Source organism: Aulonocara stuartgranti (genome assembly GCF_965226115.1).
Source record: "Aulonocara stuartgranti genome assembly, chromosome: 7".
Lineage (NCBI taxonomy): Eukaryota > Metazoa > Chordata > Actinopteri > Cichliformes > Cichlidae > Aulonocara > Aulonocara stuartgranti.
Window position 1 is genome coordinate 34198762 of NC_138945.1, and position 27444 is coordinate 34226205.

General features: G+C 39.3%; 1 protein-coding gene and 1 long non-coding RNA gene across 6 annotated transcripts in view; one reads left to right on the forward strand and one right to left on the reverse strand.

The window, feature by feature from the left end:
• whrna (whirlin a) overlaps positions 1-27444 on the reverse strand; it is a 200671-nt gene that overhangs the window by 60156 nt on the left and 113071 nt on the right. The gene's annotated exons all lie outside the window — the stretch shown is intronic.
• LOC309711349 lies at positions 2121-2702 on the forward strand. Its single transcript, XR_014277948.1, has 2 exons — positions 2121-2250; positions 2438-2702. It is a non-coding gene; the product is annotated as an uncharacterized lncRNA (long non-coding RNA).

Consider the following 27444-nt stretch of genomic DNA (forward strand, 5'->3'; position numbering starts at 1 on the left):
TGCTTTACATTGTAGGAGCTACAATTGCCAGTACCACCAGAAGACACCTGTTGAATGTGTTTTATGTCTTCTGCAGGTATGTGAGCTTGTTAACAGCCATTTTGTCTGTAAAGCACAAGCAAGTGAAGATGTAATGCGCTATTGTTAATTTGTCCACTAGAGGGAAATGTTTAGTCGGTGGTATTTATGTTTATCCTGTTATTTTGTTTTATACGATTGTGGAATGTATTTTATTAGTCATAAGATTTCTTTTGTATACAAGCTCAGTATGACAGACTGTAAAATGGGAGAAATTATTATTTTCCACCTTTTCTTTATTAAAAAGTTAATTGTAAGTCTGTTAAGACAGCGTGCGCTTGCACTGTGAGGGAGCTACAATTGCCGGTACCACCAGAAGACACCTGTTGAATGTGTTTTATGTCTTCTGCAGAAGTAAACTGTGAAAAGCCAACCCTTCTGAGCGTCTGTGATTCTTGAAGAGCTGGAAGTGTTACATATGTACAGATGAAAACTTGCTCCCAAGGTTGGGCTACTGAATATGGGCAATGAGTACTATCTTAAAAATATACAGTTTGAATACCACTACATGAATGTAAAAAAGTGGTCTATTTCAACCTGTTATATTATTCTTGAGCAACAGATTAAAAGTAAGGTTGGCGATTTGAAAAAGACATCTTGCCTTGGTGTCAATTTTTCTGTGTTTCTGTTTTAGTTTTTCAAATTTAGTGTAGTTGCTGTATAGTACCACAAGACAGTTCCTCTATCCTTTTTGCAGTGATTTACTAGACTGGAGGACAAGCATAGACCCTGATGATTAGATGTATTACAATGAAGACCTGGAAACATGGTTGTTGCGAAGTACTGCAAAACAACGGATCAATGGGGAAGTCTCAGTTCCTGTGTCTAACAAACTGCTAAGCTAGCCATGTTGTAGCTTATGTTAGGTCTCAGTCAAACAGGCCTACAGACTGGTATGCAACCCTCTGACAACCTCTGATCCTTACGGTGTGTTCACACCGAACGCAATGGACGTGAATAGAGCGTCAGGTTTACATGTAAAGTCAATGGAAAAGCGCGATGACACGCGATTGCGGGTCCCGTGAAAATTTGGAAGCAGATTTGCGTCGCGAAAACGCCAAAACGCGTGAAACGTGCGTCAGTGTAGCGCGTCTGGCGCGTTTGACTCGCGAATAAAATCACGCGCGTGAGTTTTTGTGTTGCATTTTGTGCATACGCACGTTTCGTGTCTACTGCTCGAGTTGGAAAAATCTGAACTCCAGCGTCAAATCACGCCACGACAACCAATCAGGAGCCTGGTGACGTGACTGTGACCTAGGTCAAAGGGGCAGATCCAGCCAAAGCCTTTCATACTTCAAAGGAGGGAAGGCTAATCAATGCCGTAGCAAACAACCCGGAGCTGTACGACACCAGCTGCTTTCTGTACCGAGACAGGAATAAAAAGGACCGAGCTTGGAGGAAGATATGTGAAGAGATCGGACAACCTGGTAAGTTCATTCATTTCACTTTTGAAAGTTTTCGCTGACCCGGGGAAGCCGCACAAAAGCTAGCAAGCCACCGCTATTTTCCCACTGACGTACAAATACCGTTCTGCTTTTATGCATGTTGTCATTTAGGAATATATTTTATTGTTTATTAATAAACAGCACACAGTGGTCCCGCTCATCCGTCACTGCTTTGCTTTTTCGCAGATTTTTTTTTCTTTTTGCACCATACAGCATTGCATTCTGCAGCCTGATTGACAAATCTGCTCCGTGTCGTGTCGCCTGCGCTTGCCAGATTTATCACGTTTGGTTTTGATAACCATCACGTCCAATAGAAAAAACAGCACAAAAACACCCATAACTATGACCCTCATTCGGAAATAGACACCTGCACCCCGAGGGAAAAAGGCGCACGAAAGTGGCAGGCAGATGAAGACAAACCACGGCATAATAATACTTTTACGTTTTGCAATCTACAAAGGTTTGCACTTTGAGAATCAATTGTGAGAACTGTGACCAATGTTCATGTGTGTGGGGAAAAAAAGTGTACAAAGTGCGTGGTGAGGGGCTAGTTATTCTGAGAACCCCTGCTGCAATAAATGAGGGACCACTGTCTACTCTATGATTATTATATTCAACCTGTTAACATGTAATATTGTATTGATAGAACCAACTGATTCTGCAGCAGAGCATCCCCTGTAGCTTCTCCTGGCTCCCCAGTCCCTGAGCTCCTGCTGCTGCACCACAGGTATGTAACTGTAGCATCAGATGTACAGCAAGCACTGATAGCTTTTTACTCGGTGGGATTGCCTTGTGATCACCTTTACTAAATGTCTTCAACCTATCTGATTATATCCTGTTTGTTTTTTTTCGATGTTGAAATTAAAATCTAGTAGCAGTCTTCTCATTTCTTTGTGTTTTGTGCTGTTTTACAGGCCCACAGAGGAGGACGGCTCCGAGGCAGATGAGGGACGGGTCCCAGGACGGTCCATCGGTGGTGGAGCTGGCCATCCTGGTGTCCCTGAAGAGGCCACACCAGTCTCCAATGGAGCATTTCCTCCTCAGCCTTGTTCCTGCACTGGAGAGCAGCTGGTCCTTTTTATTCCTGTCTCTCTGTAAATTCTTATATTTTATATATTCATGTTTAATGTTTTTCTGTTTGAGAATTTTAATATTATTTCAAATAAATTTTTATAATGACTAATGTCTCAGTTCTACTACACAGCAAATGTTGGCACACGACTTGACACATGTAGAATTTATTTCATATTATACCAATGACAAAATATACTAATACAGTGGGATGCAAAAGTTTGGGCAACATTGTTAATAGACATCATTTTCCTGTATAAATCGTTGTTACAATAAAAAAATGTCAGTTAAATATATCATACAGGAGACACACACAGTGATATTTGAGAAGTGAAAAGAAGTTCACTGGATTTACAGAAAGTGTGCAATAATTGTTTAAACAAAATCAAGCAGGTGCATAAATTTGGGCACCACAAAAAAAGAAATGGAATAAATATTTAGTGTATATCAATGTGTGTGTCTCCTATATGATATATGGGGTGCCTTTGTCTGGACGTGCTTCCCATCCAGAGCTGCACAGCACAGAGGGAAGTTCCAGCGCTCCTGGAATCCCTCTGTGATGGACCGCCAGTCTCCAGGTGAAGGCGCAGCCATGAAATCGTCCACTAGACAGTCCCAGATGGCCGTCGCTACCTGGGGGGTGATCTGGCACACTGTGGACACACCAACTCGAAAACTGAACGCAATGGTCCTGAAGGAGTCCCCGGTGGCAAGGAGCCTGGACAAAATTGTTTAAAATGAGTATTATGTGTACTGCAGTTACAAAATACATTATTGAAATTACAAAATTACAAATTACAAAATTACAAATTACAAAACATAAATCTTACATAAAACATTTTGTAATTATAAGGATAATTACATGATATATATTAGATATAATCTAAAACAGTCTGCGGTGATTATATACAAATATTCAACTATCCCAGAATTAAACCAGGTCTAAATAAAAAGGAGTGAGTATCACTACAAAGGTTAACTTAGTGGTCCTAATGCTACAGTTTCATATCAGCAAACACCGAGCGCATACATTCATAGGACACCACAGCCATGCTATCATTGCAAACACTGATAACAGCATAAATCGAATTAAATCAGGACTTGATGAGACCTGAGTATCACTAGAAATATTATAAACAGTCGTCTCGATACCACAGTTTGCTTTCAGTAAACACCGAGAGCATTCACTGTTAGCATAGCACATCCATGTTAGCAGTGTATAAATGGATGGTTTAGCATATTAGCACAGGTATCAATAAAGGACTACCGTATTAAATAGTTTTACTAACCTCAGGCAGACGGACAGGCGCTCTGCAGGTGGGATTGAGCGCCTATAATTGGTGTCTAGGCGGGCGATTCTTGGACACGCGTTGAGGCGCGAATGTGCACGCGTCAAATTAGGGGCGTTTGGGGCGTTTTTGTTTGTGTCCATCGCGTTCGGTGTGAACACACCGTTAGTCAAAAATGTATATTCCTAAGCAGTTGCTGCTGGCAGAAGCTGGGTGAAATTGTCTGCAAAGAGGGTGCTGGCACCAACAACTGCCTTGTGATTGCTTTTCTTGTTAGCAGTTTGCCTTGATTGCCCACAGTGTGCACTGAAGACACTGACTTTACTCACTGGAATGTGCAAGGTTCAACAGTTCAACAGTTGTTGTTTTACAACTGCTTAGATACAGTCAGCAACCACCAGTTCCTTTCATATCAAAAATCCTTGAAAGAGTAGTTGTCAAACAGCTAACAGATCATCTGCAGAGGAATGGCTTATTTGAAGGGTTTCAGTCAGGTTTCAGAGCTCATCACAGCACAGAAACAGCTTTAGTGAAGGTTACAAATGATCTTCTTATGGCCTTTGACAGTGGACTCATCTCTGTGCTTGTCTTGCTAGACCTCAGTGCAGCGTTTGATACTGTTGACCATAATATTCTATTAGAGCGATTAGAACATGCTGTAGGTATTACAGGTACTGTGCTGCAGTGGTTTGTATCATATCTATCTAATAGACTCCAATTTGTGCATGTAAATGGAGAGTCCTCTTCACACACTAAGGTCAGTTATGGAGGTCCACAGGGTTTGGTGCTAGGACCAGTTCTGTTTACACTATACATGCTTCCCCTAGGCAGCATCATTAGAAGACATAGCATACATTTTCACTGCTATGCAGATGACACCCAGCTTTATCTATCCATGAAGCCAGATAACACACACCAATTAGTTAAACTGCAGGAATGTCTTAAAGACATAAAGACCTGGATGGCCGCTAACTTTCTGCTTCTTAATTCAGATAAAACTGAGGTTATTGTACTCGGCCCTGAAAATCTTAGAAATATGGTATCTAACCAGAGTACCAAAGAGTACTGACAGGGACTAGAAAGAGAGAGCATATTTCTCCTGTTTTGACTTCCCTTCATTGGCTTCCTGTTAAATCCAGAATTGAATTCAAAATCCTGCTCCTCACATACAAGGTCTTAAATAATCAGGCCCCATCTTATCTTAATGACCTTGTAGTACCATATCACCCTATTAGAGCACTTCGCTCTCGCTCTGCAGGCCTACTTGTTGTTCCTAGAGTATTTAAAAGTAGAATGGGAGGGAGAGCCTTCAGTTTTCAGGCCCCTCTTCTGTGGAACCAGCTTCCAGTTTGGATTCGGGAGACAGACACTATCTCTACTTTCATTAGGCTTAAAACTTTCCTTTTTGCTAAAGCATATAGTTAGGGCTGGACCAGGTGACCCTGAATCCTCCCTTAGTTATGCTGCAATAGACGTAGGCTGCCGAGGATTCCCATGATGCATTGAGTTCTTCCTTTTCAGTCACCTTACTCGCTATGTGTTAATAGACCTCTCTGCATTGAATCATATCTGTTATTAACCTCTGTCTCTCTTCCACAGCATGTCTTTTATCCTGTCTTCTTTCTCTCACCCCAACCGGTTGCAGCAGATGGCCCCGCCCCTCCCTGAGCCTGGTTCTGCTGGAGGTTTCTTCCTGTTAAAAGGGAGTTTTTCCTTCCCACTGTCGCCAAAGTGCTTGCTCATAGGGGGGTCATATGATTGTTGGGTTTTTCTCTGTATCTATGAAGCGCCTTGAGGCGACTTTTGTTGTGATTTGGTGCTATATAAATAAAATTTAATTGAATTGAATAGACAGAGCCTGTAATTCACTAACTCGCTTGGCTGTGGTTAGAGCCAACAGCAGAGCGGTTTTAAGAGAGAGAAACTTTAACCCCACTGCCCCGATAGGCTCAAAGGGGTGGTGGGAGAGGGCGTCTAAAACGACTGACAAATCCCATAAAGGGACCAGTGGTCTAGAGACTGGGAGTGTTCGACACGCCCCCCACATGAAGCGACATACTATGGCGTTATTTTTGTGCCAATATTCTGAGCGCACGTAAAAAAAAAAATTGAGCGCACGTAAAAAAAGTTTGCGGGTGCAAGTGTTGCATGAGAAATTTATTTTGAGCGAAGAAAAGCTGAATTTGAGTGAACAAAATTCATTGCTGCATGCAAAAAAATGTATTTCAGTGTTTGCTATTATACACACACAACTTTCGCTCAGTTTTTGCATTTGCGCTTGCTCGCAATGTGTTGCTCGCGCTCAACTCGCTCTCTACACCGTTATAGTTGTGCCACAAAACCAGCCAATCACAGACTTGGATGCAAAAATATCTGATTGGCTGTTCTGGTCTCCAATCAGCTCGAAATGACGAAATGTAATATCCCAGAATCCATTTCGTCCAAAACTCAAACGAGGCAGTGGCGGAGGAACACAGAGTGGTGGAGTTTGAAATATTTCTCTGTCCGGGTCACAAAACTTTTAAGATATTTTCATGCGAGAATGTAGCTGTGTAAACTTGAAATATCTGCTCGATTCATCAAGACATCACATATTTCCATAAGTGCTCTAACGTTTTTGGAGATTGGGTTAGGGTGTGTGATTGGTGAACTAAATGACCTTCTATTAATATACTGACAATCGGTCAAACTGAAAGTGGGTGCTTGGAAACTTAACATATCACCCAACATCTGTAGAAAATAGCAGGTCAGGACATTAAATAATACTTTGTCTCCTAAGTATACAGGAACAAATGAATTCTGGTGGTTTGCCTTATAGTGACTCTATTAAATATAACTGTCATCACAAGTATGTTATAAATTAGTCACAGAGGATGAGCACACCACTCCCCCCTGACACTGCCACTTGTCTTTTTAATTACTTTGTTCTGGCATTTAGACTTTGTGTAGCGTTTAGCATTTTTAAAGTCTACAAATGTCACTTTCTACCTTTTTTCCCCATTCAAATTTTATTGTGGTCAGCCAACCAATCCTCACAATCCTTTTAATATTCTGCTGGAGCAGCGACCAATGCAGATCGCAGACTGAAAAAAAACATTCAGAATCTGCAATGTTTCAGTTTCTTGCGTATTTTCCAACAACCCGAGTTCACCCAACTGCATATCTGCAATACTAATGCACAGTACCACCTCTACCGCTCCATGTCTAAGCACAAAAAAAGCTCTGTCTCTGTAAGCTTCTGCAGTACCATGTTTAATCATTTTTAGTGAGGTCATTTAAATTTGCTAATAGAAATGACACACGTAGGTATGCAAAAGCAATCAATCAAGAAGGCTAACAAGCACCACTGCAGTAAGAGCTGATGCCACTGCAAACCCTTTTTATTTGAGCTGTCAGACTGAGCTGAAGCCTCAGGGACACAAGACAGATCTTAACACAGATTACAAGCTGTTTGTTCCAGCTGTTTGCTTTACAAAAAGCCACTAAAAGGAATCTAGCTGGAGTTCTTAAAGCGTTTGAGAACAGCGCAGCTCAGTTTACTCTGAACTCAGCCCGATTCATCTTTGTTTTACTTGGATTTCACACAGCTTATCCGCACACATGTGTAGAAGACATTTAAAAACGAGCTAAGACATAAAACTCTTGTCACCGTTCTCACTTTAGTGTGCCTGTACAAATATATATGAATATTATTGTCTCCAGAAAACAGTGGTCTCCATACTCTGTTGGGTTCAAGTTAACTTTCTGACAAACCAAACACAGGTTTTTAGAAAAGTTTGGAAATTTATTAAAAGTCAAAGACTCAAATCTGAGTTTTACTTTTTTTAAATTTTTTTTATTTGGCTTTGATGAGTCTATCTGGCAATACATGTCTGAGAGCAGGCACTAATGCGTGCATAATTCCACACTTAAACTGTTTTGTGGTTCTTAAAAGACAGCCAGAATGACTGGAGCGTTAGCTTAAATATACAAGTCAGCTTCCCTGTAAGATAAACTAAATGAGATTTGCTTATTTTATCCTTTAAAAATTCTAGTCTTATCAATGTATTTCTCTGCAGGCTTGAAAAAAAATGGCATAAAAATTGTAGCCGTTAGCTCCATTCACTCATTTTCACTGAAGACCATCTCACAAGTGCCCTTTGCTTTCTCCTGGCTAATAAGCAACCAATTTCTGTGTGAAACAGCTCTCACAGATCACCCATCAAACTTTTCTCAGGTAGTAAAAACAGGACAGCATTGAAGATGACGCCAGCACATTAAATTTTGCTTTTAAATCTGCCAAAACTTTGTTGTTGCTCGGTACCATTGTGTTCAGTTTCCTCCCATTGCATACAATGACATTATGTTCTTCAGTGAACATATCTGAGAAAATCCGAGAATCTATGGAAGAAATATTTTAAAAAAAAGATGCTCTGGAGCGAACACATCCTCAGAAAGATTACCTTTCAGATAAAGAAAATAGACAAGACAACACTGGGGTGTTCTCATGATAAGTCTGTAAATGTTCTTAAAAGGCTCGGTCAAAGTGTGGATGTAAATGCCACAGAACAGCTACAGATTTTGGACTCTTGTCTAAGATTCAAAGCTTACAAAAGATGCTAAAAAAAGCTCTAAATGTTTTTGATCAAAGTTCTGATGCATGCAAGTTTGCACCCAGGATGTTAGAAGGTGTGAATGACATATCACATTGGGGACACAATAAAACAGAAATCATCATGACTTATTTTGTGGTTTTATGCATGTTGAATCACTGCGACACTGTCATGGCTTATTTGGAGTCTTCGAGAGAACACGTTCATTATCACCTGAGCTTGTTGGAAAAAACAAACAAACCCAAAACTGTTCATTTCTGTGGTGAGGGTAGGGTTTTATACCTCAGGGCCTCAAACAAAGCTTAGGGGTTTTGTATAAATGCAACTCTTGCAAAGGAACTAGCAGGTACAATAACATCAAACTAACCTAAAAACAAGCTTTGTACTTTTTAACCCCCCTCTGGCTTTCTAGTACATTTAAGAAAATGAATTAAAAATAAATTAAAAGATATATGCTTGGGAAGTATTATGGTCTCACTGTGCTAAAGTGATGTATTTCAGTGCAGTGTATGAAAATAGCATCGGGGGGTAGTCTCCATAGAGCTTCATTGAGCTCAGTGAGCTGCGAAGTAAAAGTAGGGGAGTTTGTGAGGCGTAGTTTATAAAAGTGAGCCAGCCTGCACAGAAGAAGCTGTACACACTATTTGTCTCTCAAATCTCTGGAAAGTTCTGACTAAAATCGTCAACACGTTCTGCTGCTTCTCCATTCAGCCCACTAACATGAAGACTGCTGCAGCGACAAAATCTCCTTTAATGAGAAGGTGGGTCAAAAGCTACTAATTTCCTCAATGGGAATTTGTATTAATAAACTAGAGTAAAAGTAAGAAAACACTAATACTGTGGCTAACAGCTTTAGCACTATTAACCATATTAAATATGGTTTGGAGTAGTTGTATATCAGTTAATGCTTATGCAGAATTCATGGCATTGTAATTGTATCTGTTTGTGTAGGTATTTGTCTATGCAAAGTGAATTATCCAGGGTATTATGCACCCAATGCAGACAATCTTGTATTCATTCCACCACAAAAACCAGCACTGTAAAGCCTGACGATGTTGAGGCTATGCATAGGTAGAATGATGATTTTCGGAAAAGTTGACTTAAGGAAAGTGAGCATGTTCACCATGAAAGGGGAGAAGTGCTAAACTAACACCGCCACTGAAAATCAAAAAAAGAGTCCAGGAAGCACAAAGAGTGACTGCTGTGGACAGTTTTCATTATTTTTAACATTTCGTTCATTTCTGCCAATGGACTCGCAACATTACATCTCATGAGTGTTTTTGTGTGTTTGATGGATCATTTGGTGGCACATTCATGATTGTACAACTGCAAAAGTGGAGCATAAAGTAACTGAATCTAAGTGACATAAATGTTTTCGATGTATGTCTCCTAACCAAGGGGGGACATAATGGAAGGAACAAAGACATAGAGGACTTGTGGTCAAAAGAATTGGATTTTCCCTTCCTTCAGTTTTACATTTAGAGGGAAATCATGTACCATACCAGGCTCTGTGTAGGACCAACATGCCAGTCTCTTTTAACAACCTACATACAACTGTTCATTTTCTGGATCAAGAGGCTGTGGATGGAAGTGTACTTTTGGCCTCTTCAAATAAAAAGTCCCCCTATAGAAGAAGCACTAAAACTATATCCTTGTTAATGCTCAACTGGTTGCAAACATACATCCGGTTTACGCCTCTGCGTTGAAAACAGCCTTCGACTACCTTTTCACTAACTTCAATAAACTCTTCTCAGTGAGACCGTGGGCTTAATCACTGAGTGCAAGTCTTACTGAACACAACGTCATGGAAATTAGGAGTGAGAACGGAGGATAAGCACACAGTACTGCTACTCACTTGATTTGCTGTGTTTTGAAATATCAATATGACGACAGTTGTGGTTACACTTTGACCACATCCATGTTTTTTATAGGGTTTATGGTAGTAACAGGTGGTCGCTTAACCAATCAGTGAAATAGTGTTATGATTACATTAATACTTAATTAGAAGTCTGTTCAACTGCTTATTAATACCAGTATCTAATCAACCAATCATATGGCAGCTACTCAATGCATTTAGGCATGTAAACATGATCAAGGTGATTTGTTGAAGCAAAGTTAGCATCAGATGGGGAAGAAAGGTGATTTAAAAGACTTTGTATGCAGAATGGTCGTTGGTGCCAGACAGTCTGATCTGAGTATTTCAGAAACTGCTGATCTGCTGGAACTTTCCCACATAACCACTCTAGGGTTTACAGAGAATGGTCTGAAAAAGAGACAATATCCAGTGAGCAGCAGCTCTCTAAGCAAAAATGCATTATTGATGTCAGAGGCCAGAGGAGCATGGCAACACTGCTTCAAGCTGAAACAGTACATACATACGTATATACATGCTATACAGTAACTTAAACAACCAGTTGTAAAAACCAAGGTATGTAGAAGAGCATCTCTGAATGCTCAACATATCACACAACGTGAAGACGACTGAGGCTGCAATTAACATGGGCTCACCAAAATTAGTCAACAGAAGATTTTGATGAATTGTTGCCTGGTCTGATGAGTCTGCTGTGTCATTCTGGTAGGGTCAGAATTTGCCATAAACAGTATGAAAGCATGGACTCACTCTGCCTTGTATCAGCGGTTCAGCCTGCTGCCGGTGGAGTAATGATGTGGGAAATATCTTCTTGGCACACTTTGTTCCTCTTAGCACCCACTGAGCATCGGCTCCAACATCATTGTGAAGTTTGCGGACGACACTACAGTGGTGGGTCTTATCACCAACGGTGATGAGACGGCTTACAGGGAGGAGGTCAGCGCCCTGACCCACTGGTGTCAAGACAACCATCTCACCCTCAACGTCGCAAAGACAAAGGAGTTGATAGTGGACTTCCGGAGGTGCAGAGAAGTACACACCCCCATCACCATCAGCGGCGCTGCTGTGGAGAGAGTGAGCAGCTTCCGGTTCCTTGGCGTACACCTGGCTGAGGATCTTACGTGGTCAGTACACACAAACAAAACAGTGAAGAAGGCACAGCAGCGCCTCTTCTTTCTCAGGAGACTGAAAAGATTCGGCATGAGCCCCCGCATCCTCAGGACCTTCTATCACTGTGCCATTGAGAGCATCCTCACTGGATGCATCACCACCTGGTATGGCAACAGCACCGCCTACAACTGCAAAGCTCTCCAGCGAGTAGTGCGGTGCTCTGAACGGATAATTGGAGGTGAGCTTCCCTCCCTCCAAGACATCTACAGGAAGCGGTGCCTGAGGAAAGCGGGGAGGATCATCAAGGACTCCAGTCACCCCAGCCATAAACTGTTCAGACTGCTTCCATCAGGAAGGAGGTTCTGCAGCATCCGGTCCCGTACCAGCAGACTGAGAGACAGCTTCTTCCATCAGGCCATCAGACTGCTGAACACGTCATAGACACCTCACCTTCACTACTGGAACTTCAACATTATGCACTCCACACTGTATATAAATGCCACTTGTTTTGCACATATTCAACTCTGTATATTTTATATATTTTATTATTATTATTATTATTTTATTTTTTTACTATTTAATTTGTAAAAATGTGTATACACACACACACACACACACACACACACACACACACACACGTAGGAAAATATTTAGTATACACATCCAGAAATGCATACACTATTATATATTGTACATATATTTATTAGTTTCAGGTTGGCCATTCTTGTATTTTGCTCGTTTGTGTTGTTGTGTTTGCACATCTCTGTTGCTTGTGGGGCTCGCACACAAGAATTTCACTCGCATGTGCTGTGCCAGTGTGCCTGCACATGTGATGTGACAATAAAAAGTGATTTGATTTGATTTGATTTGTCTGAACACCACAGCTTACAGTACGCAAATATTGTCGCTGACCATATCTGTCCCATTATGACTGGATCACAAAAATATTCTGATGGCTGCTTCCATCAGGATAGAATGCAATGTCACAAAGCTCAAATCATCTCAAACTGGTTTCTTGAACAGTAAATTAATTCACTGTATTCAAATGGCCTCCACATTCACTAGATCCATTCAATACAGCACCTTTTACATGTCCTGGAGTGGGAGATGTGGATCATGAGTGTGCAACTGACAAATCTGCAGCCACTCCAAATCTCTGAGGAATGTTTCCAGCTCCTTGTTGAATCTATGCCATGAAGAATTAAATAAATTTAAAAGACAAAAGGAAGTCTAACTTAGGACTAGAAAGATGTATCTAGAAAAACTAGGTAAAACTAGGTGAGTGTAGTATTTCTGGTGCCAGATGGCTGTGGGAGCAAAATTTGTTCAAATTGTTCAGCTAACCTCTCAAGTACTGCCATGTACTGTATACCAGGGGAAATGTGCATACAGAAGGTGTGAAAATATGAAAAAATAAGGCCCGCTCAACACTGTATGTAACTGATGAATTCGTTTGTTAGAGCCGTGCTGTGTATCAGCAGCTGTTAATAAAATCACATTATTTACACCTGTTTGATGAATTAATACAACTTTGATTATGACTCTAATTACACACTGATGAAGTTTTATGACCCTTCACTCAAAACCACATCATTAATTACAGAAAAATAAATTGGAGAATGCCAGGATACAGCATTAAATTTCCTATAACTAACTATTATTCTAATGGCTCAGGACAGACCAATCAATATTTCAGAAAAAAGAATACCCTCAGGTTATTTTTGACTTTATCTTTGATCGTTTTACAAACAGGCATGTTCTCTGTGTGTACATCCTCTGCAGCAGTTATCAGACGTGGTTAAATCTAAGCCACTTGCTGCTGCTGTCATGAAACTGCAGCTGACGTGTATCACTTCCTCTCCCTCTCTCTCCTCATTATTTTGCTCCTCCATCCTCCCCTCCTCTCGCTCATTATGCTTCTATTTGAGAGTAGATGGGCTGTGTTACAAGCACTTAATTTTTTCTGATCGACCTCTTGCGTCACATCAGAGGAGTCATTGCGACGTCGGATTCTGGACAATTAAGCAACAACCGCTAGCAGTGGTGTTTGCAATTCTATTTCTAATCATTGCTGCTGTTTTAATAACAACAAAAACACAGCCTTCGCATAAAGGGGCAAAAACAAATCAGGTGGTGGCGTGTAGTTCAACTGACTGCAGCAAAACACAGCACACAGCTTTAGTGAAACATTGCCAATTATAAACTCTATATGTTTACAATGGTTTCCCCTGTAAGTGAACAAACAGCTGGACAGGGCCACGCACACGGTGAAATGTTTCTCTGCTATTTTTGTGCCTGGATGGACTGTTAAAGGGAGGTAAATGTAGGTAAACAACCAGTCAGTACTACAGTGGCATTTCGGCATAAATTACTTTAACAGCTTTTCACAGCTTGTCCAAGAAATGTGTGTAATAAAGAGTGATATATGCTGAAATCATTAAAATGCTGTGTGAACGACGGGATGCTTTTTAACAAAGGAGAATTCTCCGGTGTGCAATGAAAGTCTAGTAGTAGCTTGCTTGTCCACTTGTCCACACCTTCAGTGTAGTAGTAAAAGTGTGAAAACAATTAGAATAATACTGCAATATTAATAATAAACTTTCCATATATGTAGTACTGTGTAAAAGTTTTTTAGCCACCCTTCATTTTTTTTTACAAAAGGGAAAAAGGTGCAATGATTCACTGAAACAGACACCAATGGAAATAGAGTACACAAGGGTGCCTTTTGTTCTGTTCTCTGTCAAGATGATCCCGCAGTGCTTCAATAATGTTGTGACTCAGGCTCTGGGAGGCCAGTCCATGACTGTTAGTCGTTCATTTTATGATTTTCTATTCAGGTGCGCTTCACTGCATTGGGATCATTGTCATTCTAAAAACCTAAGATGTTGTTAATCTGATATTTTCCAGACAGCATTGTATGGTGGATCAAAATTTGATGGTACTTTTTCCTCAATTCTGACAAGATCCCCAACACAACTGACTGAAATGAAGCCAATAACCACAACAGAGCCTCCACCATGTTTTACAAATGACAGTAGACACTTACTGTTGCACCTCTCTCCTGACCTCTTCCGTACACAATTTGAACCACTGATATCAAATTTCATCACTCCTGTTGATGATGATTTTTAGTCCAGTTCTTGAGCACTTTGTCTAACCTCAGACTTTTCTTTCTGTTTCCCTTCCTTAACAATGGCTTCTTGACAGCCATCCTTCCACTGACGCCATGATGAGGCTTCAATAAACAGTTGATAGATCAACCAAAGGACCAGGTACATCTCTCTTTCCTATTTCTACAGGACATGACTTTCAGATACTGTTCATCTGGAGTAGATTGTTTTGTTTTATCTCCCGCTTGTCCAGTTTCCAGTCTAGTTTGTCGAGTTTGACACAAGGTCACTACACAGCATGCCAAGATATGCCAAGTTTTCAGCTAATAGCTCTTTAAGAATCACCTTGTTGGTGCAAAAATACTATTTTATGCCTGTCAAACCGAGTTATCGTTGGCATTCCTCATAGTTCAGCTAAAGAAATGGGAACAAATGATGTCCCTTTGCAACCAGCTGCTAGTAAACAAAGTGTCCAAAGATACAATTTAAAACTGGTTCTTTGTTTAAGTTGTCTCTTATTTATAGACAGAACACCATTTAAACCCTTGTGTTTGGTGCCTTTTTTAATGCTTGAATGATTCACAGGTCAGTGTTTCAGTAAAAAGAGGACTTTTTGGTTATTATCCATTCATTTATGTATGAATGAGTGGATAAATATTAAATGAATACTTAAGGTTAAGGTCAGCATGACAGTGCCAGCAAAGTCTTATTTAATTGGACGATAAAAATCTCATTCATCCAGTTTACCTTGACTGTGATTTTCCCTCATCATTCACGCCCCGCCTGCAACATTTTTTGTGCCCCAGCATGGGGCCTGTTGCCTAGTTTGAGAACCACTGCATTACACCATGTAAAAATAAAATGAATCTTTTAAACAGACATAAAAATCAACATTTACCGAATTTCCCGGAGGAACCCACCCGAGGGATTAATGAAGTTTTATCTAATCTAATTATTGAAAAAATTAAATTAACACCAACCACAGTCCAAAGTACAAATAGACAAACATCAAGCTGCATTGGGTACATAGATGTGAATAAATTGTAGAGTGCACATTGTCTATACGCAGCCTGACGAAGTTCTAGTACAGAAATGTTGCAAATAAATATATTTTTGCAAGTTAGACAGTCTGCAGGAATCTCTGCGATGCTCGTCCTAAAACTATTTTAAAAAGCAGAGAGACGTTTCCACCTGCTTAAATGTTTCTGTGTCACCGTGCACATGCGCTCTCTAGTTTATTTTGAGTCAGTGCTGACTATGTTGGGGCTCCACAGGAGAAAATGATCTTGCCAGTTTTATTTACTGTTTGGATGAATACAGGGTTAATTCATCTGATTTTCTGATAATCACAATACCTTTGGAGAATCAAATAAGGTATTGTCACTTGTTGCAGGAATGCCAATTATAAAATGCAAGGATTATTATCATGACTAGTTATTCAAGCAGTCCAAGTCCAAGAATCATAAATAAAAATGTAAAGCAAGCTTGATCAAATTTGAAGTTTTACACTCGTAAAACTAAGAAAACTGAGGAAATTCACTGATTTAATTTGCAGGGCAGGATTACAGTGATTATACTGTTTGTTGAAGCTGTGAAAGTTTGGAATGGAGGAATATGCACCATTCAAAGAGAATTTCAACCCTGCCTTCCGCCATCTTGCCCATCCACATATCAAAAACAGTTAGAAACCTTTGAACAAGAGATGAATGCTGACCGTAATCACTCGAGCAATTTGCTTCATAATGGCTGTGGACCTGCAGTGTGCCATATTATTCCAGTGCAGTAATGTGACTGTCACCGGAGAGTGCAACGCATTAGTCATGTAGCAGATAAGTTCTGCAATGTAACATGCAACAATTAAACAAGTAAATGTGTACTGTAATGCATGACAGAGTGTTTAACAGACCAGCGGTAAAAAGATTAAACCAGAAAATTACAGGACCACTAACAATTATTCTCCCTCTCCTCTGTGTTGCTTTACAAATAATTCTTAAAAGAGAGTATAGTCTCCATTTGTAGAAAGATTTAAATGCTAATTAAAGTGCATCATTTGGCAAGTGGTAAGTGATGAATCATATCCTCTGTCTTCCTCTGCTCACACTAATTGCTCCCCAAAAAAATCTATTCTGGCTCTGTCCCCAGCTCCTTTTCTTTCTGCTTTTCCGAGGTGACTCTGATCACAGAAACGCAGTCTGACAAAAAAGCATTTCTTCAAATGTAAGTGTCTTTTTTACTTTTTATATCATGAGCAGGTAAAAAATGTAACAGTTGTGCAAAAGTTACCATTAAGAGTCGCTGGTTGAAGACATTTCCAGCGCTTGAAGAAGTCATCTGACTCCTCAAACTTTGCAGTAATGCTCAGCAAACATGGACATTTTATGAGAAAGTGACTGAAAATCAATGCTTTTGATGGCTGCAAGAATGAGAAAAGCTATAAAAAAAAATATATAAAAGGGTTTCTGGTATGCAATTTCTACTGTCCAACCTGTCATTAAGAAATGGCAGTTACGAGAAGATATGAAGGACAAGAGTTGTAAGACGAAGAACCATTCGCAAAACCCCCAAAACGCTACCATTTTGTCAGATGCCATCTGGGTCTCACTATGACACATGAAGTTAATGGTGCCATAGTGTACTGCCCCGTTTTGGGGCGAAGCCTATTTTAGGAAGTTCAGGCAGTGGTAGAAGTTGCTGGCTTATCTGCTTGGAGACTAGCTTGCCATAACCCAGGACATGGCAATGACATTGACCTGAGCTGGCACAGGAGCGGCAGTGCAGCGTTTTACTGTGTGGTGTTGGTGTACAAAGAAGCTCAACAAGTAACAGTAATCAGAAAGAAACCTTACCCAAAATCTAATTACAAAAGCCCTTTTCTGAAGTCTACAAAGAAACATCTGCATAACGGATGAAGTTCAAATGCAGAAGTTCATCTGATGATAAGAATGCCTTACCAGCTGTTGAGACTGGAGATTAAAATACTCAGCTTTGGCAGAATAGCAGCCAGTGGTATGATACAGATGGATTTCAGTAAAACCTGTCTAACGACAGGTGTGCTGCTGTAACAGGACAATTATCCAAATTATCCATACTTCAAAATCTGTGATGACTAACTTCAAGTAAAGTCTGGATGATACAATATTACAGTACCTGAAGTCATCTGAGAGTGGAGAAAATAACGAAATTAACAATAAGAAGACCCCCAAATCATTTTTCAAGCTGTGGCATTGACAGGCTTCATATGTACTGATGTAATTGAGCACCTAAATGTGTCCAACAGTTGTTTTGTTTTTTTGAGTGTCTCATTTTTAGGGCTATAATTACATTAGCATTAGGGGTAAAAAAGGATGTTGATTTCAAAACTGGGGTGTCGTGACTTTGGCACTCATGATAGTTAATACTGTGTGTTCCAGTCTTTAAATAGCATCCGCAGCACAACTTTGTTACTTCACAGCAGGGTTTTACAAACCTCAACATGTCCTGGGTGGTACAAATATGTACCTGCTGCAGAGCAGTGACAGAAAACAGAAGAGGCAAGGAGAGAGACCATTACACTACCTCTGAAATGTCCTACTAGAGCTGTTCGATCAGGACTATTGTCAAAGATTCATCTGACATTATCAGAGCTCTGTGATGAACAGTCCAGGTCAGACAGCTCAGCTCTGAATGGTGGTGGACAGAAAGGGGAGATACAGGGATAAAGTGGCAGCCACAAACCACTGATCCCTAAAGCTACATTGAGAACAGGGAAGCAGCTTTCTCAGGTCCTTTGGCACTTCCTTCACTTAAATACTTCCTTTTCTGTCGCTCACTCTAAGATATCAGGTCATTCTCTCTCTAAACGGCTGTTGAATCATATTTAAAGATTCTTGCAACTATAGCTCAAAGTCACACTGTGTCTAAAATTTCTTTTTCAGTTAGAAAATACTCAAAATACTGGCAAAACACTGATAACCATCACTGAAAGCTGCTCCTGTTGACAAAGACGACTGTCACTCTTGGAGTTTTAGTGAAGGTCTAGTAAATATTAGTTAATAAAACTATAAATTACTATATTTTAACATGATCTATGCCACTAAAAGTCTACATGTAAAAACGTAATAATTAAAACCAGACCTCTCAATGTTGTTTCTGTTGCTGGAGCCTTTTGAAGCATTTCTACTACAACTATTTTTGCTTTCTGTGCAGTTAATTATACAAAAAAGAACCATCTGCAAGTCTGTCCTCCAGTTTTGATGAGTAAGATTATAGTTTTGTATTTGGATGTTACTTATCCACAATTTGTATATATCTGTGACTACAGATGTAACGTGCTAGCCAAGCCTGCAGGGGTTGGCTTTTAACATAAAATTCCACCTTCTTGTCTAAAATCAGTTTACCCTAGAACACTTTTAAAGCTTCGAATCCAATATTAGCAATTATGACTTTTTTTTATGTATTTTATTTTATTTTAAGATGTCCCAGAATCATGTAACACAATCAGTGACACAGCAGTAAAACTGTAGTCATATCACATCACATCTTACAGGCCATGCTGGCTCAGAGATGTATCGCAATCACAGCTGCATTCAGGGCTGCTCAATCATATGAGAAGTGGTAGAAACAGTGTGGGCTGCCTGTCTCCAATCTCTTCAGGTCTCCTGGATTTCCTTCTATTTCCTTCAGTCCCTTGGAGGTTAGAAGAATGTCAGAGCGTCCAGATACAGACTTCAAATAGATTCAAGTTTATAGATGATTTGTAGCTTCTTCCAACACGCAAGCGGACAGAAAGAGTGCGCCAAAGACATCACATTTATCTCTGTTTGAGACCTTTATTGGAAATGATTAAACTTTAATTAGGCCGTTTGGCTTCCCTAACTTTCTTTGTATTGCTCATGATTATATGGGCTGCTTTTAACAACTAATTTCCTGATTCTTTTATTACTTTAGCAGTCTGACTTTCATTGTACTTTCCCCTAGCCCACACTGTCTGCTTGCCTTCCTTTTTTTATGTTTAATTTTCTCCTCTTCTATTTCTTCTTTTCTCCTTTGTCTTTTTCTAATCCTCACCTTGTGTATCTCCCATATATTCGTTCTTTACACTCACCTTTTTTCTTTCCCTTCATTTTATCTCTGTATGCTCTGTCCTCTACATCCAGGCACATGTGCGGCTAACCAACATCAGGAGTGCTTATCCACCATCTGTAACTCTGCACATTTCTTAACTTGCACCTTCGCGTTTTATAAAGCTAAATGAAATTCAACTGTGGAGCCAAAGAACCCCCTTAATAAGGCTGTTTAGTTAAAACATGACTTCAGAATATTACTGCCACTGTGAGGAACTAATCCATAATCATAACATCCATCCAAACACCTGAAGAAGCTGACCCTAGAATTCAAATGAACTATCAAACTGTGATATAGCCCCCCCCCCACCCACCCCTTTCTTCTCTTATGTATTGAGGCGTTCCTTAGTAATTACCCTTATAATTATCTGGAGTCTCATGGCATGTTGCTGAATAAGCAGAATAGTTTTCAGCAGGGCATATATTGATTATACTTAGGTCAGGACTGCTTAAATCAAACAACTGTAGTTGTTTTCATCTGCAGTAAATTATATTTTGCAGCAGAGATTTGTTCTACAATCTCTCTATACTTCATCATGCAGGAAAAGAAGGATCAATGGCAACAGACGTGATGCTGCTTATGGAAAACACAGCGTAAAAAGAAGCTGCAGTGGAGGTGGGTTGCAAAGTGGCTCTCAGAGGAAGCATTAACTGTATGCAGGCTAAAGTTATATATAGTGTTTGTTTTGTTTAACTTGTACAACACGTTGGTCAAGTTAGATTGTTGAAAATGTGCTATAGAAGTAACCTCTGACATAACTTAAGTTGGCTGTATCAATTGGTGAAATGGCATGTACCACAACTTGTTAAAAAAAGGACTCTGGGAGGAGAGGCTGACCAACCAGCTCAAATAAAAAAGTGTGCCGATTTTCAGACATGATGTTCAGGCTACACATTATTCAAACTGAAAAACATGTTCCAGAAAGCAGGTACATTTTATCCAAGTGCAGCCCTTGTTTTGTTCAAGAAGATCTTAGATGTAAAAACTAATTAATCAAATCTTCTCTCTGGGGCTTTTTGAAACTTCTTAAAGGTTAACTCTTGAACTTAAAATAGATTAATGAGTAACCTTATTTTGTAGGATGAAATTTTATATTTCAAACTTAAGACACGATGTTGGCCAAAAATGAAGCGTTTTTTTTATAGCTTCACTGGACAGGACTGACCTTCAAAGGAAAGCTACATTTGGTCTAAAAATGTCATGTAGAAAATAGTTACAGATGTTAAAAATCTTTTTCTTTATAAAATAAGGAAAATCTTTTTTTTTTCCACTCCAAATAAAAGTTTAAAATAGGTAATTATGCACTATTCTATGACATGGTGGAAGTTTTGGAGTATCCTATTTGTGTTATGCATCTAACATGTTTCCAGAAAGCTGGATAAAATTTTATCCAGGTTTGAATCAATAATGTGACATCTGAACACCTGATCCAGGTTTCTGAATATTCTTGGTTTGTATAAGTAATTTAAACACAACTGCACATATGATTAGAAACCCGTGTTAAATGCCGTCTACACAGAAATATAAATAACCAGGTTTCTCATTAAAAAGCCAACTGGGAAATCATATTGCATGCGAAACACATTTCATTAGTAAATAATTAGCATCATCTAACTTGCTAAATCCTGGCGTGTGCTGATGGTCATTTTGGAAACTACTGCTATGTTAAGAGGATTTAGGCGCTCACAGAAGGCTCTGATATCTGCTACGTGGCTGAGGATTGACAGCCAGATTGACAGTTTCAACGCCTGCTGTTATAAACTCAGCCTGCCTCTGACATTTACAACTTCTGTTTAAGAAATTAAGAAGCAATTTTCTTCCAGACATGCATTTCTATTGTGTTTGCGGTTAAAGAGTTGGACTTAGTTTATCCCACTTTGTGGAGTGCTGTGAAAAAGTATTTGCCCCCTTCCTGATTTCTTTTTCTTGCATATTTGACCTGAGTAAATTCAAAATGCACCTTTTAAGTGATGATTTAATTTACTAATTAAGGGGAAACTATTCAACTTGGGCCTATGTGAAAAAGAAAGTATCACCCCCTGATAACATATATAAATGAACTCAATTTCTCATCTCAAAAAGCAACACACCACGTGATGATCTAAAGAAACAGTTGAAAAACAAAGTAACTGACATATATTAGTCTGGAAAATGTTGCAAACCCTTTGGGACTCCGGTGGGCCACCGTTAGAACAGTGGTGACCCTTTCTAGAAGATTTATCCTAGAGGTCAAAGGAGGTAAGAATAACATCTAAAGCCTGGCAGGTCTCAATTGCCTCAATTAAGGTCAGTGTTCATGATTCAATAAGATAGAGTGAACTGGGAAAAAATAGCATCCATGGAGGAGTTCCAAGGCAAAAACCCCACATTTGCCAAAAAAAAAAGAAAAAAAAAAAAGAAGAAAACCCATCTTGATTATCCCCAAGATAAAAAAATATTCTCTGGACTCTTGAGACAAAAGTTTTAGAACATAAAAAATTAAAAAGAGAAGTTCCCCTAACCTCACAGAAGAATTTCTTCTTCACCCATCCATATATTTATATACTCTTTTGAAGACTGCTTCTTTTTCAAAACAAGCTGATAAGCAGAGCAGGAAAAACATCTTAATGATGCAGCTTTGACAGCAGTGAAGTGCAGCACAGCGAGATGCACCTGATAGGCTGATCATGTGTGAGCATACTAATAACCCACTCCTCCAGACTCCCATCACATAATCCGTCCGCACCACAGTGACATATAAACGTGTGGCCAAAAGTTCAGATCTGTGTACAAAGTCGGATCATTTGTTATCAGACCAGCAGGAGCACTTTCTGTTGTGTACCATCACATTTCAACAAAGAACTCCTGTTGATAGGAGGACATGGATCGTTCCCAAAACAAATCCATTACGTGAACTGGAATCTATGGAGCTTCTTTTCGGTGTTCAAACCAAAACCAGACGTCATCCAAACTTACAGATGTTAGAATAACATCGCAAACACTGGTCCGATTTTTTCTATGTAAATACAAAGTGATTCTGTTTGTTATTGCATTGTATTACACAGAAAAATGGATTTATCCAGTATCCAGACTGCATAACACAGATGTACTGATGTAATTATAACCAAACTGGTGGCATGGCGCAATGGGGTGCAATATCATTTCATAGACCCACCAAGTTGGTCTAGACTTAAATACCTCAACAAATACTACTACTGGCACTTTAATATCTATATTCAAGAAAAAACACTGATTATAGGTGTTTTTCTCTAGTGACAAGACAGTAAAGATGACAACGTTATTAAAATTTGGTATTCTCACCACACTTAACTTGCCTTGTTTTTAAAGGTATAAACATTACAAATTAGGCAATGAGCATGGTTAATATTAAACTCACGGTCACTGTTAACATGTCACTGTCACCTACACACTGAAATACAGTTCTGGTTATAGGTTTACATACACATATCATGGGCATGAATGTCATGGTAATTTGGGGCTTTTAATGATTTATTTTAACTGCTCTTTTTCCAGTGTGTAATGATTTACAGCATACGTCTTTAACAACTGAAAAAAAAAAAAAGAACTGAATGCATACATTTGAATTCATGCTGGATTTTCTCTAATCCACACACAGTATATATGCATGTTCAAATATATGCATACACCCCCATTAGTATTTGGTTAAATGTCCCTTAGCAAGCTGCACCTCCATCAGAGACTTTTAGTTACCAATATGACAAGAAGCATATTTCTCTTCTTTCACTATTCTTGGCTGAAATGCTGGAGATCTTAAATTAGCTGGTTTCCTGTCATAGACTTGACTTTTAAGGATAATCCACAATAGATTTCAATAGATTTGATGTTGGGAGTTTGGTAAGGCCATTCCAGAAGCTTAATATTAGCCTGTTTGCTTGGGATCAATGTCCTGTTGGAACACCCAACTGTGTCCAAGTTTCAACTGTCTAGCGGTTGATTTGAGGTGAAGTTAAAGAATAATGATGTAGTTTTCCTCCTTCATTATTCCACCCGTGTTGTGCAATGTACCAGTACCACTGGCAGCAAAACAGCACCAGAGCACGACACAACCACCGCCATGCTTGAAAAATGGTACAATGTTCTTAGGTTTGAAAGCCTAACTTTTAGTCCACCAAACGTCTCGTCACTGTGGTCAAATAGCTAAATCTTTGTCTCAACTCGCCATAAAACCTTTCACCAGGAAGAATTCAGCTTGTTCATGCGGGCACCTACAACTTCCAGCCAAGCTTGAATGTGTCGATTTTGGAGCAGAGGCTTCTTCCTTGGTCAGCAAAGTCTCAGGCCATGGTGATTTAAAACTTCCAGTTCATGGCAGGCTTGAGCATTCGTGGTTACTGGGTTGTTCTGAAAAACATCCTCTCATCAGAAGGTGACTGTTTGGGAGTTCTTTAATATCTTGGTAAAATGGTGATAATTTCAAACACCATGCACTTTCAAACAATTGTTTGAACTGATGATCTTGGAATCTGCAGTTGTTTAGAAACGGCTCTTGTCAATCCATCCATCCTCTTCCGCTTATTCTTGTCAGGGTTGCGAGGGAGCTGGAGCCTATCCCAGCTCCCAGGGAGAGACAGGTTACACCCCTGGACAGGTCACCAGAGTGACGCAGGGGTCTTATATACCCAGTTTTTGTTTTTTAAAGTAATTAAAGAATAATGCTGTACAGTCATTCCCATTGGAAAACAAAACTTCAAAGAATTCATTAAATACCCTAAATTACCATGACGTTTATGCTTAGGGTATGTTAACTTCTACCCACAACTGTAAGTGCAAAAGTGCAGGAATTGCTCACATATAGTTAAAATGGCACTATATTTTTACATACAAGGGAAAAAGCAGAAACAGGAATAGCATGATGTGTTGTTTTACTGTACAAAAAGATTCACCCTCTCACCATTTTTAACTGCCCCCTCATCCACTCTATCCTGGCGCCAAGCCTCAAGTGCAGTCCACTTCTGTCAAGTGCAAGCCATCCATTTTTTATGCTCTATGACTCTAATCATTGATGAAGTCAAAGTGTTTCCTCTTTAAACTTATGACAATCAAAATACTTGAAAAATTATTTTTAAGGCTCACCTACCCAATTAACCAGTGATTCCACATACAGAAAGCTTCTTTTACTAAAAAAACCCCAAAACAAAACTATCTGTGATTTAATTTGAATCATAGTACCAGTAGACTTTTATCAAGACTGAACATCAGAATGTGTGGCAAGACTAATATCTTTAAAAAGAAAAGAATGGTTTTGCACAGATGCACCATCTTAGAGAGGGGTAGTTGCGCTTTTACCTATTTTATGTTGCGTTAGTATGATTATAGAGGTGGAGACTTGCATTGAACATGGACAAAGGTTTTTAAAAATGAGATCAGCACATGGACAAATGATTCAGATTTCAGACTGCTTTAAATGCTTGGCTGCAGACTGGACTTTTTTCTCTCTTAGCTCTGTATGATGCAAATGAAACTGGATATTCTTAATATACTCATCTCAGATGCACAGCTCTAGCTGTGAGCATACAGCATACAGACCCAGTATAAGATTAAAAGGCGATATTTTGAAATGTGGTTTTCAACATTTAAGAAATAAGCTGGAAATTAACGAAACAGGCCTCCTTAATGTGCATTGTTTACACTTCCAGGCTGTACTCAACAATATATGAGGTGTCACTCGATTCAGGTATGAAAGCAGAAAACTCACCACAAAGGACTGTGCATATGACACAGGGCTACCTACAGAAGTTTGATACCAAAATTAACCAGGAAGTAAAGAAGTCCCAGCTAGACATTTACAAGAAAAGTCATGATTATCGACAAATGTTTTTAACTATATTCTTTCTTAGCAAAACTAAAACCTTACGAGTCCCTAAACCAAGTTTTTAATAAGAGGTTTTAGAGTTTAGAGCTCACAGACAACTACGCAGATCACGACTTTAACTTGTAATCCTGTTTCAAACATTATATGGCATTCATTTCTAGGAACGTTTTTGCTGTGGCAGCGACACTTCTGTTGGCCATTTTCCTATCTCTGGTTACTGAAACTATAAACATGTACATTTTTAAAAACAGAAACAGAAGGGGATTATAAAGACTAAAAACAGCCAAAGGAAAATATTTCTCCACAGATAATTATCTTATTCTGTGGAAAAGCAGCTGCACACATAAGAACAGAAAAACAAGGACACAACACCAATGTAATACCTAATTCTGGATGAAACAAAAGTTATGTTTCTGTTCAATATGCTTGGAAAAAATTAAATGTGAGATATGTAAGCAGCTTTCTGTCAGCTTATTTTAAGCAGTTGCCTGTTTTTCCCCAATAAACACATTAGTAATTTTAAAATCATATACTTATTTTTACCTTTCTGTTTAGTTACTTTAGCAGAAGCTCTCTGCAGTTTGGGGTTAGTCACTGTATTATATGTCATTTAAAAGAGCTCTTTTAAGTTAGCTTTCTTTAAAAAACATCCATAAATCTGCAGGTATTGTTCTATTAATCGATACACAGTGTCCTTGGCATCTAAATAAATGCACCAAAAGAAGAGTGTAAGCCTTTTGTTGCTGCACTTGCCAATTTACAGTCTGCCTTCTATAGGAATAAGTCATAATAGAAAGTGGATCAACACTGACTTAAACATTCAGGTCTTCTGCAACTTATCAAGGGTTGCATGTTATCATCTATTTAACACAAATAAATAAATAAATAAATAAAAATGAAATGCAGAAGCAGTGTGTCACAAACTAAGCACACAATTCCAGAGGAATTAAGAGCAGAAGTAGCAAATCAACAAATCAAAAAATGTGACAAAATCTATAAAAGCACATGTTTTGGCAGTTTTTTGGCCCAAAGCACTCGGGTGTGTGTTAACACAATGTCGAGAAGGAAAAACATCAGTAATGATCTAGATTGATGAAAGCAAATACTGCTGCCCACCAATCCTGGATGGGTTACATGGCAATTTCTGAAGTCCATCATTTTATAGAAGGAAAGATTATTCACGAGTGGACGGCATTTTATGACAGTTGTCAATCTGCCCACCAAAATCACCCAGAGGTCAGGCTGTGCAATGGTCAGAGAGAGTGCAAAAAACCCAAGAGCTACATCTCACTGTTAAATGCTGACAGTACGACTAGAAACAGACTGAACGAGTATGGCTCTTTTGGAAGGGTTGCCAGGGAAACACCTCTTCTCTCTAAATAGAACATAGCAGCACAGCTTAGGTCTGCAAAGATGCATCTAAACAAAGCACAAACTCCTAGAACAATGCTGTTTGGACAGACAAGACCAAAGTGCAGATGTTTGTCTATGTTTAGCCAAAACCAGACAAAGCATATCAGCACAAAAACAAAACTCTCAAGCATGAGGGTGGTAGAGTGACGATCAGGCCTTATTTCACAGTCTTGATTTTGAGTCGATCATGAACTCTTCGGTATACCAAAATGTTCTAGAGTCAAATGTGAGGCATGCTGCAGCAGTCCAAGGTCCAAACTAGGGCTGCCTCAAATGACTATTTTGAGTCGACTAGTCACCAATTATTTTTTCCGATTAGTCGACTAATCAGATCATACAAGGATGTAAAACGTACAGCTTATTGCACCAGCATGCATCTGCTCTTATATAACTATCATTAGCTCACAGCTTGACGTGTTTAAGGTATGTGCTAACTAAAAATAAAGACAAGATGATAGTTTAATAAACTTTTAGTCAAATTTGCAGATTGTCTCGGTAGAGTTTAATAAAGTCAGCCGTCTGCTCTTTGC